This window comes from Eriocheir sinensis, chromosome 57, assembly GCF_024679095.1.
Source record: "Eriocheir sinensis breed Jianghai 21 chromosome 57, ASM2467909v1, whole genome shotgun sequence".
Lineage (NCBI taxonomy): Eukaryota > Metazoa > Arthropoda > Malacostraca > Decapoda > Varunidae > Eriocheir > Eriocheir sinensis.
The window spans coordinates 4,409,234-4,422,071 of record NC_066565.1 but is presented as its reverse complement, the minus strand read 5'-3'; the positions used below and the strand labels follow the sequence as shown (position 1 = coordinate 4,422,071).

At 45.8% G+C, this 12,838-nt stretch overlaps 1 protein-coding gene across 4 annotated transcripts in view; it reads left to right on the top strand.

The window, feature by feature from the left end:
• LOC126984642 (delta-1-pyrroline-5-carboxylate dehydrogenase, mitochondrial-like) overlaps positions 1-12,838 on the top strand; it is a 145,125-nt gene that overhangs the window by 89,876 nt on the left and 42,411 nt on the right. The gene's annotated exons all lie outside the window — the stretch shown is intronic.

Here is a 12,838-nt window from a genome sequence, read left to right as displayed (position 1 = left end):
ACTTACAAAATAACCTAACCTAACCTAACCTAACCTAACCTAACTCCTAACCTAACCTAACCTAAGCTTATGTTTTCTACAGGTGTATATAATACTGAATATTACGACTTTTTTTTTAAAGTTTGAATTCCTTCAGTAATAGATAGGAAGAAAATAACTTTAAAGGCAAATAACTCAAAAACTATTAATTTCTCCAAAAAAAATATTGTGATATTCGGATTCTACGGACAAAAATACATAAAAAAAATCTATATTAAAATTACTTTTAGCGCTGTACGCCAAACGGAAAAGACCCTTTATGTCAACTCATAAGCTCTGTTAAACATCGCAGGAGCACTGTTAAAGTATTTTGGAGGCACAGAAGCAGCCCAGTGGCAGTCAGCATCCTCAGGCTCAACTGTATGCAATCCATCAGGTAAGGGAAGACGGTCATCATACAGTAGCCTATATTTAATTTCTAAGTGTAAGAATTACACAAGGGAAATTAATTTAGTCAAATATCTCATCAATGTGTGTGTATGTTTTTCTTCTTCTTCTAAGTTCTCCATCTCCATCCTCTACAGAGCTTGCACCCTCATCTTGTGTGCCCAATGTCCCCTCCGTGTCTGCAACCACGGATGATCTACCTGGTAAGTTAACAGCAAAACACCATTTACAATAGTTGAATTATCATAATGTTGTAGTGTTAAGGTTTAAAGTAAGCAACATTGTCAAGTATTATTTATTGCCTCTAACATGGCAACCTTTTGTTGTTGTTTTCAATGTTTTGTATCTTAGGTCCATCTACATCCTCTACAGAGCTCACACCCCCATCTTGTGTGCCCACTGTCCCCTCTGTGTCTGCAACTACAGACGATCTACCTGGTAAGTTAACAGCAAATCACCCGTTATATAATTATAAAATTTCTGCAGCAAATCTTAATTGTTCCATTGGCAGAGACTAGAGAGCTTTATTTTATAACACCTGTAGGGATTTTTAAAACTTTTAATAGAAAAATAAGCAATATCATTTCCAAGAGTAATATGACACCTAACATGGCATTGATGGCAAGCTTTTGTTGCTGTTTTGTATCTTAGGTCCATCTACATCCTCTACAGAGCTCACACCCCCAGCTTGTGTGCCCACTGTCCCCTCTGTGTCTGCAACTACAGATGATCTACCTGGTAAGTTAATTGCTGATTGTATTGCAGAACATTCTGATGATTCTGAGATCAATAATTATGTCCATTAGTAGTCAGTATTACTTAGTTTTTCTTTGCTCACTTCCTCAGCAACCTCCACCACAACGTCCACTTCTCACCACGGATCATCATCAGCTCCACCAGTGGACCCAGCTGAGTGGCCTTCTTTTCTGTCAGATTCAGACCGGACTGAGCAGGTGATCATGGGGCCACTGCCTATTAAGGAGAGCTTTTCATTCCCTAAAAGATATGATGGCCGAAGTTTCCATTATCATTATACCAACAGACAATTAGTTAATGGGTGTAAAGTGATGCGTAGCTGGCTGACTTATTCAAGAAGTAAAGATGCAGTCTACTGCTTTTGCTGCAAACTATTTTCCAAGAAGTCCATAAAATTGGCAACTGATGGACAGCAGGATTGGGTAAACATAGGCACACTCCTCAAACAGCATGAAAAGTCTGAAGATCATTGTAGTAATATGGTCAAATGGAAGGAGTTTAGCTTGCGTCTTTCCAAGGGAAAAACCATTGATGAAACAGAAATGGGCCTCCTCGAGGCAGAAAAAAATCGCTGGAGAGATGTTCTCACACGCTTAATCAGTATTATCCAGTCACTGGCAGAAAGAAACCTGGCTCTGAGGGGATCTTCTGACACTTTACACAAAGACGACAATGGGAACTTTCTGAAAGAAGTTGAACTGTTAGCTAAATTTGATCCTGTATTGAGAGATCACGTGAGGCGCATTGAAAGTGGAGCAGAGCACATCACATACCTAGGTAAAACGATTCAAAATGAGTTGATAGCCTGTATAAGTGATAAAATACTTGGCACAATGGTGTCAGAAATTAAAGACTCAAAGTACTTTGCCATCATACTGGATTGCACTCCAGATATGAGCCATCAAGAACAGATGTCTGTTGTTGTGCGCTTAGTGAGTCTCACAAAACACCAGATATCAAGGAGCACTTCTTGGGGTTTGTTATAGCTCCGGAATCTACTGGTCAAGGCTTGTCTGCACTAATTTTACAAAACTGGAAGAGCTGAACATCCCCTTTGAGGATTGTAGGGGACAATCTTATGACAACGGCGCCAATATGAAAGGCGCAAATAAAGGCGTGCAGGCAAGGCTTTTAAGAAAAAATCCACGTGCTTTTTATGTGCCTTGTGAAGCACATAGCCTGAATCTAGTTGTCTCCGATGCTGCTAAAGTGTCCATGGATGCTACATGTTTTTTTGGAAATGTGGAGAAAATCTACAAACTTTTCTCAGGTTCCCCTCAAAGGTGGACCATCTTGAAGAAACATGTGAACATCACACTCAAGTCTTGGAGTGATACACGGTGGGAAAGTCGGGTGAACAGCATAAAGCCATTACGCTACCAAACAGACAAGGTGAGAGAAGCTTTGCTAGAGGTCAGGGAGAATGCTACTGAGCCCACAATAAAGGTTGAGACACACTCACTTGCCGAAGAAATTGCATCCTTCAGATTTCAAATTTGCTGTGTGGTTTGGTACGACATTCTCTCCCAGATTAACACAACAAGCAAGCTACTCCAGTCGGTCAACATGCAGCTAGAGGTTGCTGTAGGTATCATTAAAAAAAATAAAGCAAATTTAATCCGTTACAGAGCAACTGGTTTTAAAGATGCACAGACCTCAGCAAGAGAGAAATGTGAGGAAATGAACACTGAAGCTGTGCTGAAACAGAAGAGACTGCGAACTACAAAAAGGCACTTTGCCTATGAGTCGCCTGATGAGCCTGAAACTGATCCAATGAAGAGGCTGGAAGTCTCTTTTTTTTAATGCTGTGGTAGACTGTACCATCCAGTCTTTGGAGGACCGCTTTCAGTCCCTAGGTGAGGTCAGGAGCATTTTTGGAGTGCTTTCTAACTTTGGGCAGCTTGATGCACAGACAAGGAAGAACCAGTGTCAGCTTCTCAGCGACAAACTAACTTTCGGAGAACAGTCAGATATTGATGGGAGTGCACTGGCTACAGAGCTGGAGAACCTTCCAGAACTTCCTGAAGCGCAGATGACCCCATTTGAACTGCTGACTTACCTCTCTCAAAACGAGATCTGTGAGTTGTACCCACATCTTGGGGTAGCTCTGAGGATAGCCTGCACTCTCCTGTGACGGTTGCATCTGGAGGAGCTTTTCCAAGCTCAAATTGATAAAGAATTACTTGAGATCTTCCATGGCACAAGAAAGGCTTAGTGGACTGGCAGTGATAAGTATCAACAGCAAAGTTAGCCATCAGATTTCTTATTCAGATGTCATAAATTACTTTGCCTCTAGAAAAGCCAGGAAGCATAGGTTTTAAGACTGGGTGAAATAAACCATTTGTGTTACTTTGTTTTAGGTACAGTACAGTAGCTCTGTTCATTTATATCATTAAATATTTGTGTGGTATTTATTCATTATTTTATTTTATTCTTTATGTCTTTGTACAATTGAATTTATAATTATTTTTGTGAGCTAATAAAGTTGAAATTTGGAAGTGTTATTTGTTTTTATTGATCTTGCATTACAATTTATTGTTCCACATTGCCATTGCACTTTTTTTAAACCAAATTAAACATGACACATTTACAGTAAGAACATTGTCTACCTGTTTATTTACTTAGGGGGCCCCCAAATACAATTTCGCTTAGGGCCCCATGGAGGCTTGGGCCGGCCCTGCTCCACGGGCTCTCAGCAGAAGTAGTCATAATTTTTATGTTGAAGTTTTCACCCAGGTCTCGCATCCCTGCATTGTTAAACTCGCAACCATTATCCGTCAAAAACTTCTTAGGTGCACCAAACACCATAATCCAGCTCTGAAAAACACCTTTAATAATAGTCCCTGCAGACTTATCAGCTATCACCTTAGCAGTGCAATACCTGGTTGCCAAATCGACAAGGACCAAGAAATAATACCTTCCCCAGGCTTTTAGATCCATGGCAACCACTTCATTAAATCTAGATGCCATTGGCAGACTCACAACAGGCCGGGGTCTTGTTTTCTTGAATCTATGACAGATGGTGCAAGTCAGATACCTCCTTAATAGCCTTTTCCAGCCCTGAATTTTTCATACCAGCATCTGTAATTAATTTTGTTAGTCTGGCAGGGGTTGGGTGTCCAAATTGTTTATGAAGTTTTAAAGCAGTTTTCTTCACATCAGATCCAAGAGCCGCCAAAGCAATCCCTCTGTATGACCCATGGCCTAGTCACAGGGAAATGGGAAGCAAGTAATGGCCTGAAGATGATGAATTCAAATCAATTATATCACCACATACCTTAACCTGGTCAGTGTCAAAGTTGAGTAACATTTTGGCCTTTTTCATGGAGCGCTTGCTCAACAACAATGGTATGTTGCAGCTTACCACATCAGTCACTATGGTGCCGCTTGTATTCCCAATGCGGCAGGGCAGGGTTACACGCCTGAGTGATGGGACCGTAACATTGTCAGCAAACGTGAAGGTTGAGGAGGATTTTTCTTCCACTATAGCCTCCCTCTCATAATCACTGAGCTCACTTACATAGGAATTAAACCACTTTTCGCCGCATACGGACCTTGAACACCCAGTATCCAAGACAGCACATCCTTTGGCTTCGTCCACCAGCGTCTGTAACTTGCCACTGTTCACCTCTTCACCCGCATATCCCATGAACAAGGATAAGTGCACTGTTTCTGAGTCCTGCTGTTTATCCACACTGTCGTTTTCATAAGCGTCTGGACAACTGCGAGCCCAATGGAAACGAGAACCACATATGAGGCATTTCGTTATCTTACCGTCTGGTCCAGCTGGGTTCTGTCTCCTAACCGAAGCTGAACGTGTAGCCGCGTGTGTGTGTGTGTTGTCGCACTCCGACCACCTCGATAAGCGCCGCCGCCGCCGCCGCGCACCCTCGCACGGCCGCGTCTTTTCACGTAAAAGACCCTGGGGCCGAGGGCGGAGGGCTGGGCGGCGGGCGTGAGAATGGGGTCAGGAGAGGGAGGAGGACCATGATGGTGTTTGGGGTCGCTGGAGGGTACATCACCAAGTGGGGAGCGAGGCCGTTTGGTGGAGGAGGTGGCGGAGTCCATCTGTTCCATGTCGGGTGAAGGTGGGGAAGCATAAATGCCATGACGGAATCAGGGAGACCCATGCCTTGCTTTGTAAAGTTAAAGTATACGTGTTCAAACGCCGCCACATATTCACGAATGTTCGTATCACTAGCTCGTCTATAGTTATATAGTTCATGGAATGCCACAAATTGACTCCGACCTTTGTCCACAAGAAACAAGCCATCTAGTTTCACCAACAGCTGTTCTACACCATCCTCTTGTTTCAAAACATCCGGGTCCAGTTCCGACGAGGCAACTCTCGCTCTTCCCGTAAGTGACATGTATTGCCAATGCTTGTTTTTTCTTTGGGAGATCAGTTAGCTCACACCAAATTCCAATGTCTCTTTTCCATGCCTCATACACCGATTCGTCATCCAGTTTGGGGGGCCACTTGTAAGACGCCATTATGCCCCCGAAACTACGCTCTGCTACCAGTGTTCACTCACCGGTGTATGTAAAGAGATAGCCTGTTCCAGCTGCGCTGAACCAAACAGTTCGGCTCTGCTCCACTGGCCCCATCCACAAATGACGTCATCATGGACCAGTGAAGCAACCACTGAAGCAACAACACTCCTAATTGCCAATGAAGCACCAACACCTTCTATTGTTTTGGTTGCGAGAACACGTTGTACTGGCAGCAACTCTTCACATACTGTATTTTTTTAAGCCTCTTACCTTCATAAGAACGATGTATAATATACTATTATAAATTACTATGTTAAAAAAAACAAAAATAAAATAGAAAAATTAAAATTCTGATGGTATGCGGTATCCTTACTGTAGCATCGCCTATTAACGGCTTAACGTGGTAACCTTGAGGCTGAGGCGTCACCTGCCCACACTTTAGTGGCCTTCCACCGTCCAGTGTCTACAAGGTACAAACATTTCTGAATTCAGTTCATTAATTCAACTGTTCAATTCCACTCAAGACGCCACAATGAAAAGGTCGTGTAACACAGTTATGTTAACAACTCCAGTTACTGTTGCAAGTGCAGAGAGAAGCTTTAGTAGAATGAAAATAATAAAAAAAAATATTTTGCAGTCAACAATGTCAGATGACAGGCTGTCTGCTCTATATATAGGAATCATCTCCATTGAAAATGATGTTGCTCACTCAGCACACTACTGTGGGTTTCACTGGCCGTGTTACACTGTTTTTCGCAAATAATTCCTAAACAAATTGTCGGATCAGTATGGTATTTCAACACCAAGCCTTTTACACCCCTACATAATTTATGGCCCACATATCATATTGCTATATGCGTTTACGAAGGAGTTTACTCTTGTATATTAAGCCGAAGCCAGGAGGTCACGTCTACACTTTCAGAGGACGCGTCCCCACCCCCCAAACACCCCCACCACCCTCCCATATTTCCCCCCTCCATCCTCCTTTCGTATCCCTCCCGTCTCCTCCTTACCTCCCTCCCCTCATTACTCAATTTCCTGCCTCTTCCATTATGTTATACCGTTTACTTTATGTACTGTACTTATAGCTACATATGTCATATAGGTATGCATCTAAGTAATGCAGTGTGTGCAGCTTTCAATATTACTTAACATGTAACGTGGGAGTACTGCAAGCTTTCATGGAGGCAAAACGTATATCACGTTGTTCATTACTGTATAACATCATGTTTACGCAAATGTAGTAGGAGGCAAATGTGCTGTACGTAGGTCCTATGGCCAGCCGAATGAACACGCTCTATTTGTATTACCTGTGGCCTTGACTTTCTTGTAATAACTTGTTCTTCTTTAGAACATAGTGTATTTATCACACAACATGGTCAAGTTGACATTATATTATTTTGTTGACTTGTGTCGTTCATAACCACAGGGTTCCATATAAATTGCACAATTGTTCTTCTCTGCATCACTGCATCTTTGTTTATTGATGCCTAATGGTAATAATGGCGTTGTAGCTTTATCAAGTACATTTGAGGCAATAAATATACAAAATATGCTGTGGGATATTATGAAGTTACTGTATGTTATACATTGTATTATTTTTATGACCACGGGTCCTCTCACTCCTGTACAATGTGGCGAGGCGAAGAACAAATGCCGTCCTGCATCCACGTGGGCAATGGAGCAACATGCCTGACATCGTTGATGGTTGTTGTGCTTGTGCCTCGGTCCTCAATGCAGGACGTTAAGTCACTTCGTTCACGCCACCCCGGTCGTGGCGTGACATGACGTATCACTCACTGATTTCATGCTATCAGAGTAGGCGGAGCCCACTACTTTTTTAGTAGAGCATCTTAGTAACTACTATCACCGCCCCAGACGCCAAACAAGGTAGCAAAACCATTCTAATATTTACTCCGAATGTATTCCGTACCAATGTACGTGATGGTATGTAGTACCATACCTCCCTATCACGTACACGTGTGCGGGACGGTGATAAAGGGGTTAAGGGAGACGGGGAGGGGGTGGGTGAGGTATAAGGGTAGGGAGGGAATAGTCTGGGGGTTGGTAGGGGTGAAGGCGGGGCTAGACGAGTACCCCACATTCGTTCGAATGTGCATACGACCTTAGTGACCATGCCTGGCTTCGGCTTAATATACAGGAGTAAACTCCTTCGTAAACACATATAGCAATATGCTATGTGGGCCATAAATTATGTAGGGGTGTACAAGGCTTGGTGTTGAAATACCATACTGATCCGACAATTTGTTTAGGAATTATTTGCGAAAAACCGTGTAACACGGCCAGTGAAACCCATAGTAGCTGCCTTCACTTCTGCACACTCATCAGGCGCACGTTCAGGGCCAGGGCCTTCACTTCTGTACACTCATCAGGCGCACGTTCAGGGCCAGGACCCTCACTTCTGTACACTCATCAGGCGCACGTTCAGGGCCAGGGCCTTCACTTCTGTACACTCATCAGGCGCACGTTCAGGGCCAGGGCCTTCACTTCTGTACACTCATCAGGCGCACGTTCAGGGCCAGGACCCTCACTTCTGTACACTCATCAGGCGCACGTTCAGGGCCAGGACCCTCACTTCTGTACACTCATCAGGCGCACGTTCAGGGCCAGGACCCTCACTTCTGTACACTCATCAGGCGCACGTTCAGGGCCAGGGCCTTCACTTCTGTACACTCATCAGGCGCACGTTCAGGGCCAGGACCCTCACTTCTGTACACTCATCAGGCGCACGTTCAGGGCCAGGGCCTTCACTTCTGTACACTCATCAGGCGCACGTTCAGGGCCAGGACCCTCACTTCTGTACACTCATCAGGCGCACGTTCAGGGCCAGGGCCTTCACTTCTGTACACTCATCAGGCGCACGTTCAGGCCAGGACCCTCACTTCTGTACACTCATCAGGCGCACGTTCAGGCCAGGGCCTTCACTTCTGTACACTCATCAGGCGCACGTTCAGGGCCAGGACCCTCACTTCTGTACACTCAACAGGCGCACGTTCAGGAGGGCCTTCACTTCTGTACACTCATCAGGCGCACGTTCAGGCCAGGACCCTCACTTCTGTACACTCATCAGGCGCACGTTCAGGGCCAGGGCCTTCACTTCTGTACACTCATCAGGCGCACGTTCAGGCCAGGACCCTCACTTCTGTACACTCATCAGGCGCACGTTCAGGCCAGGGCCTTCACTTGCACACTCATCAGGCGCACGTTCAGGGCCAGGACCCTCACTTCTGTACACTCATCAGGCGCACGTTCAGGCCAGGGCCTTCACTTCTGTACACTCATCAGGCGCACGTTCAGGGCCAGGACCCTCACTTCTGTACACTCATCAGGCGCACGTTCAGGGCCAGGGCCTTCACTTCTGTACACTCATCAGGCGCACGTTCAGGGCCAGGGCCTTCACTTCTGTACACTCATCAGGCGCACGTTCAGGGCCAGGACCTTCACTTCTGTACACTCATCAGGCGCACGTTCAGGAGGGCCTTCACTTCTGTACATTCATCAGGTGCACGTTCAGGGCCAAGGCCTTCACTTCTGTACACTCATCAGGCGCACGTTCAGGGCCAGGGCCTTCACTTCTGCACACTCATCAGGCGCACGTTCAGGGCCAGGACCTTCACTTCTGCACACCCAGCAGGCGCACAGCGTCCATACCAGCAGGAAGAAGAGGACACCATTGGAAGAGCTCTTTTTGAAAACACAGCAGGAATGGAGACAGTAAAGACTACTATATAAATTTTGTCAAAAAAGAGAAAAGAAAAGAAAGGAAGAGGAGACGTAAAGAGGTTTAAAAACACAAAAGACCCAGACCGAGAAAGACCACATACCCAGAAGAAGAGCAAGTGGAAGAATGAGATGAAATGAGATGAAATCCTCGACTGGTACAGGGAGAAAGAGGCCCCAAAGTGTGAGGTGTGGTATGAGGGAAGCCTGGGAGGTGATCTTTTCCGTGCTAGAGTGCAGTGTCTGGATGTGAATGCTAGGAACTATAGATGGTCTGAGTCCCGCAGCAAAGTGTGCCAGAAGTGTAACAGGGGTGTGGATGAGACTGTGCAGCATGTAGTGCTGTGTAAGAATTAAGTATGACAGGGGGAGAACGAAGATGATGCAGCCATCACGCAGGTGTTTCTGAGTGAGATGGGACGTGGAGTGAATGGGAGGACGGTACGTCAAGGAGTGGATGGTGCTGCTGCTGGGGTTCAGTGGAGAGACGAATGGACGAGTGATTGAGGCAGTGAAAAGAGTTCCTGGAGAGCATGTGGCGTGCAAGATGTAGGGATCGAATGACATCTTGCCCCGAGAAGAACATAGACTTTCCGCATGTTTTGTTTTCTTTCACAGGAGCTGCCGATACAATATTAAGAGTCCCTTTATAGAAGTTTTGCACCTGACGTCATCAGTGGGGGTGCGGGGGTAGCGCGGGCTTGCACGGCCATCTTGGTGGTCAGTGGTGGTGATTACTTATCAAAGCAAACCTTGGTGGCGGCTGCACAAGTGCTCTGTGTGTTCGTCATGGGATACGTATGTTGTGCGGTTGGATGTTCTAACCGACACGGGAGAGATGCTGTATCATTTAATAGATTTCCAGCGAATCCAGAAGAGCGGGGGAAATGTATAGCAGCCGTGAGGAGGGAAAACTGGCGGCCAGCTGCTTCATCTCGACTCGACAGTGCTCATTTTGTCAGAGGTAAATATTACAGGCAAGACTGATCAGATTATTACATGAGGTAACACTCATTTAGGTATTGTCCCGGGTCCCCTAGCTTATTGTGTGGCGGGGGATTACTCTGCATGGAACGGGATTTACATGAGCTGGCGGAGGTAAACATGTATGGCGCCGCTCAAGCAGTGGAAGAAAATAGGAAAGGAAATTCAGTGGAGGCAAAGTGCACAGAGGGACAGAGCTCTGTGCTGGGTGGAGTATATAAGTGTATGCAGGGAAGTGACCAAGAGTGCGTAGTGTAAGGTGACTTGCCGTCACCTGCCGTCACTTGCCCTCACCTGTTTGCCTGCCTGTGCTGCCTACCTGGGCATCACTGGTCAGCAATAGATCGGCCAGGCAGAGGGACAGCCAGTCAACCGACCAGCCAGACAGTCAGCCAACCAACCGATCAGCCAGTCAACCAGCCAACCAATCAGCCAGTCAGTCAACCAGCCAGCCATCCAGTCGGTCAGTTAGACAGACAGTCACTTTATCAATCAGCCAGCCAATCAACCCACCAGGCAACCAGTCAACCAGACAGCCACCCATGGCAGTCACCTTGACAGCCAGTCTACCAGTCTCCTCCTCCAAAAGCACTGATTTTTTACGATGTATTTAGCTTCGCAGCATTCTCAAGCGATCTCGCGTAATCACTTAACACAAATGATGCTGAAGGTCCTGCCATTTGCCCGCGGGTAGTGACTTGGGGATGGGGCACACGTGGTGCGTCTGCTCACTCTGCTGGGGAGGTGACCACCAGCGGGTTTGCAGACGACGCACAAGGTGCAGACGACGCTATTTCGTGACGTCACTGCAAAACCTCTATAGAGAGAGTCCCGACATAGGCGGCCCTGTGTATAAGGCTGCTGGGCGCCATTTTTGGCCCTTTGAGCACCACGCCGACTTTGAACTGAGGTAATAAAAACATAATTTTACCTATTTTGGAAGCGGATTCGGCTGCTTTTTAATGTAACAATGCCTTGCTGCCTAGCCTTCGGCTGTAGCAACATGCCACAGAGGGGATACAAAGTGTATAATTTAACTGCAAGGCAGCTGAGGGAGCAGTTAAAGATGAGGAAATCTGGTAAGCTAGTGAAAAAACTTTGGTTGTTGGGAGGGAAATACATTTCCTGTCTGATAGATACTACAAACTTATGGACAGAACCGAAGGAGGAGCCAGCATGGAGGCAATACGCACAACAGTGAGAGACCACCTGGAAGAGATTGGGCAGGAGGACTTAGTGGTGGCGGAAGGAGGGTGAAACAAACTGGAGGAAGTGGGCGAGTGGAGAACTCTAAGAATGATAAGAGAAGTGGTAGAAATGCTAAAAGAGAAAGTTATAAACAAGCCATTGATCATCGGCCTGACTAAGAGGTGGGGAAAGGAGAGAACAAGATACGAAGAACAGAGACAGTGGGTGAACAAGAAACTAATAGAGAAACAAGAGGACTGGAGCTGTGATGGCCTGCAACTGTGGGAGGGAATGCCTTGGGGGGGAAGTGTGGGGATACCTGGGAAAAAGATGGATGGGGTGGAACATTGTGGAATGGGCCCAGCAGAGGGAAGGAATAAGAGGAAGAGTGAGATAGGAGAAGGCGCAGAAAGGACAGATGCTATTGGCCTCCATTAATACAAGGGGTTGGAACGAAGGAAAATGGAGAACTGTATTGAAGGAAGGAGAGGAGTATGATGTCGGAGTAGGAGAGACAGGTTGGCACAATAGCATCAAATGGGAAGAAGGAGGATGGACATGCATAGGAAAAGGAAGGAAGATTGAAGAAAGAAAGGTGGTGGCGTGGGAGTAATAATGAAGGAGAAAGAAGGCAGGAGTATGTCAGAAGTCCAGTTATGCAAAGAAATGGAAAACAGGCTGACCCATGGAAAAGGGGACATTATCACAGTAAAAATCAAGGATGTGAGAGAAGTGTGGTGGATCACAGTGGTGTATATGGGAGTGGAGGGACCAGAAAACATGGCAATAGGCAAGGAGAAGTGGGTGATTATGGGAGATCTGAACGGACACATTGGACTCAATAATGAGAGGACTAACACAAATGGGATGATGATCCTGGATTTTGCAGAAAATAGAAAATTAAGAATTAAAAACTGGTAACTGGAAAACACTATTCCATGGAGAGACAGAGGTGCAGAGTCAGCCATAGATTACATTTTAGTGAATGAAGAAGTGATGAAAAAAAAGTGTTCGATTTGGAAAAATGAAGAAATTGACATCTCAGACCATGTGCTGATAGGGGTAACCTGTGGTGAAGGGAGAAAAGAAAGGGGAGAGAAAAAGACCCGATGGAGAGAAAAGTGGAATTTATCAGAAGCTGACTGGGAGACCTACAGCAGGAGACTGGATGAAGAAATGCAGGGATGCAGTGAGAAAGGGGAGGCAACAATAACCCAGTGGGAACAGAGTATAAAAAGAACAATACTAA